This window comes from Echinops telfairi, unplaced genomic scaffold (assembly GCF_000313985.2).
Source record: "Echinops telfairi isolate 266 unplaced genomic scaffold, ASM31398v2 ScPeMD7_23;HRSCAF=83, whole genome shotgun sequence".
NCBI classification, from domain to species: domain Eukaryota; kingdom Metazoa; phylum Chordata; class Mammalia; order Afrosoricida; family Tenrecidae; genus Echinops; species Echinops telfairi.
In genome coordinates, this window is record NW_022103920.1 from 63,993,227 (window position 1) to 63,997,359 (window position 4,133).

Below are 4,133 nucleotides of genomic sequence, written 5' to 3' on the forward strand. Positions count from 1 at the left end.
TCCCCCCTCCCCCCACCCTTTTGTATCTCTATTCCCTTCCCGTTCCTGGTTCCATGTCTGTGAGTGTTATCTCTTGCCTACACCTATGTACATGCTCCCGTCTCGTCTAGATGGGAAGCGGCACTGGGGTCATGATAGCGGGGGTGGGGGGCAGGAGGGGTGAGGAGGCCTCCAGGGATCAGAGGTATATTGCCGGACCCATTAGTGCTCTACTGCATCCTGATTGACTCAACCCTCCCCTGCCACCCCTCTGTGGGGGTTTCATCTCACTTTTAAAAAATTCTTCATATGGTGCCAAATGAATGGGGATTTGACCTGTCTCAGTGCATCAATCAGGAATGACATTTAAGGCTTACAATAGAAAATCCAAATGACAAAACTTTAAATGAGGGGCTTATTTTTCCTGAAGTAACAAGAGAGAGAAACCAAAAGTGGGCAGTGTAGAGCTGATTACAGGGTCTTGCTAAGCAATTAAAACCCCAGAAACCTCTGGCTACCTACACTATTTATAGTGTGGCCTATTATTGTTATTGTGATTGAAATATACTTGCTCCACATCCCGCGTCACATCCCTATTCCAGGTAAGAAAGGAATGAATATGAGTCAAATGGCTAAATTTTCTTTAAAATTTTCCTTGAGTCTCTTCTTAGGGTCCTCTGTCTACTTTCATTACATTGACAGGTCCCATGGTCTTACACGAATCTGGGGAGATGAGTATTTGTAACTGGATACATTGTCAACTTGGGGGGAAAAAAATCAGAGTTCAGTTAGCCAGGGATAACGGAGATTGATTTAGACAACTAGCAGTGTCTACCAACCTACACTAGGAGCTTGGACACACATTGTTGAAAAAAGCAAAACAAAAAACAGACATAAGGCAAGCAACTATATTGTCCAAGGCTTATGTTTTTCAAGTGGGAGAATCTGGTCAGTTTTGAATCCCACATGCAGTGTATTTTTCTAACTAACCACACATTTCTTTTTTCTAGTTGATAGCAGTGAAGAATTACCTGATATTAAAATTCTATGGATTTGCCTACAGAGATAATGGCACAGCTGGGAAAACTCAGACAATAAAGTTCGTCAATGAGTTGCTCATATTAGTAAAACTTTTTTGTAGGGAAAACGTCAATCAGCAGAATACTGGTTAAGTGATGGTATATTCCTTCAATGGATATTACACAACTTTTGAAGGATTTATGACATAGTTTTGAGTGATTAAATTACTGTGTATAGTATGACCCAGTCTATGGATATTGTGTGTGTGTGTAGACACACACATGTAGAATCTACACATTGGGCTGCTAACCACAAGGTTGACAGTTTGAAACTATCAGCCCCTTCTTGGGAGAAAGATGAAGCTTTTTACTTTCTGTGTTATATAGGGTTCTCTAGAGAAACAAAACCAGACATTTATTATTTTATATCTGGATATATATATATATATATATATATCCCAATGAAATAAACAGTTAATGTAAATATATCTCTTAAATTTTTGTTTCCATTTTGAATTTGTTTGAATATGCGTAAATCATTTTGATAAAAAACAATAACATTTTCAAATATATAAATAGCTCCCCCTCCACCAAAAAAAAGGTAGGTAATTTGATCCAGTACTGCTCATATAATCATTCCTTCTTGCCAGTAATTTCCCCAGGGACCATACTTAAAAGTGTTCCTTTTCTTTTACTGTAAAATATTCATTATATCTTTCAATAAAATTACAATGTGACAGTCCTAGATGTTTTCACTTGTTTTGCTTGCTATTTGGAGCACTGTAACTTCTGATGCACAGTGACCCTCTAGGAAAAAATAGAACTGTTCCTTGGGGCTTCCAGGCCGTAAATCTTTACGGAAGCAGGTAGTCTCATCACACTCCCTCAGAGCTGCCGGTGGGTTTGACCACCAACCCTGTAGTTAGCAACCCCATGCTTCATCCATAGCGCCACCCAGAAGTTGTTCTTTCATCTCTGGGTGGTGCAAATGGCTAATGTACTCAGCTGCTAACAGAAAGGTTGGAGATTTTAGTCCACACAGAAGTGCCTCAGATGAAAGTCCTAACGACCTACTGAGAAATCAGCCATCGAGACCCCTATGGAACACAGTTCTACTCAGAAATGCTTGGGGCTGCCATGCGTCAAGAGTGACCTCAATGGCAACAAGGTTAGCTGTCGAAAGAGAAGCAGGTGAGGCTGGGCAGTAACTGTACACAAGTTGGGGAAGAGAGAAGAGGGTGGAGGTACAGGTGTAAGAAGAGTCTCCAGGTGTCGGCTATAAGACGCCAGGCTACCTGCTCTCCTATAGGAAACACATCAATTTACTTCTCTGGACTTTTCTCCTGTAAAAAACTAAAGGTTTGGATTAGAACCACCCAATGTGCTTTACCTTTTAGAATTCTTTTGGATGACTCTTTTTGACCTACACTAGGGCAGAACCTAGCAGGCAAGTGAAGTAAAGCAGGCGGTGTTATCAGCCAAGTGTTGAGAAGTAACCACAAGATCAGCCATTCAATCCACCAGCCACTACTAGGGTGAAAGATAAGGTTATCACCTTCCATAAAGATTTACAGCCTCAGAAATCTTACATAGGATTTAGAGGACTCGTAATCTAGTCGATGACAGTGGGTGTGGGTTTTGGTAAGCAGATGAAAGTGGGAAACCAACGAACATAAAATCCACTGCCACCCAGTTCCTTCCAACTCATAGCAACTCTTAGGGCTTCCCAGGCCTCCTACATTCTTTCTGCAGCAGCTAACCTCATCTTCCTCTCCTGTTGTGACTGGTGGATTTCAACCCCTGACCTTGAAATCAGCAGTCTTACACCTACTAGACAAAGGTACAGTTGTTCATTATTTCTGCCAGGCATGCTGTTAAGAAACTGATTACAAGGATCTACATGTGACCTACTCCCCGGAGGACTGACAACAGAAAAGTGGGTGAAGGGTGACGTCGGATAGGGCAAGATATGACAAAATAATAATTTCTCAAGGGTTCATGAGGAAGGGGGAAGCTAGGAGGGAGGGGAAAAATGAGGACCTGATGCCAGGGCCTTTAGTGGAGAGCAAATGTTTTGAGAATGATGAGGGCAATGAATGTATAAATGTGATTTACACAATGGATGTATGTATGGATTGTGATAAGAGTTGTATGAGCCCTAATAAGCTGATTAAAAAAAAATTGTCCAAGTTTACAAAGTTAATAGATGGAGGGTCTGGTTTTCCAGGCCAGCCAAGCAGCTTTCAGAGGCCACACTCTTGTTCCCTTTGGCAGGACCATGAAGAACTACTGGAGGAGGGATTTTAAAGGAAGCAGTAGCTTCCCCACAGACTGGCCAGACAGATGCTCAATACCTAAGAGGCCTAGACGTTCTCCCATCTTTTGACTTAGGTAGGGTTCTACCGGTGGCAGCTCCCTTACTCTATTCCAAAGGGATCTTATTTTAATTAATTAATTACTTATTTTGCAAACGATGAGGAACCTCTTCCGGCCATGTCTAGGGCAGTATTTCCTAAATGGGTGATACCTGGGGTGCTCTGGAACGACTCAGTAGGGCTGCAAAAGCAGATAACTTACACTCTACCCTGGCTAAAATAAAAGAGGGGGTTCTAATTGCCAAGGAGCAGCTGAGTTTTGTTTTGTTTTTCTGTAAAGGAAGCAGTAAGCCAAATAAGTTTGGCAACTAATGGGCAAAAGGCCACGTGTGCCTACAGAGCTTTGTGGTATCATTAACTAGGTTTTCAGCCCTTCCTGGATTACTCTGCACCTATCTGCATACCTTATCTCCTTGTGTTTCCTTTCACTAAGGCTAGAGTAAATATGAGACCACTGGAAAGAATAAACAAAAATAGGCAGGTCTGAAGCAGGGCAGAGACACCTCTGGGAATAGACTGTACCCCGGCAAACGTCCTTCAGGAACCCCCAGCCTCAGTCCTTGGGGCTTCCCACTGGCCACCCTCAAACCGGGGAATAGGGCAAAAAGTTAGAGCCCAATCAGAAGAGGGGAGACCGGAAGACTGAAACCGAAAAGAGGCTGCGGCGAAACCTCAAAGACCCCGACTTCCCAGACCTCTTCGCAAAGGGGCGGAGCGTCCGCAAGGCGGCCAATTCCCGCGTCCGCACGTCGCCGGAGCC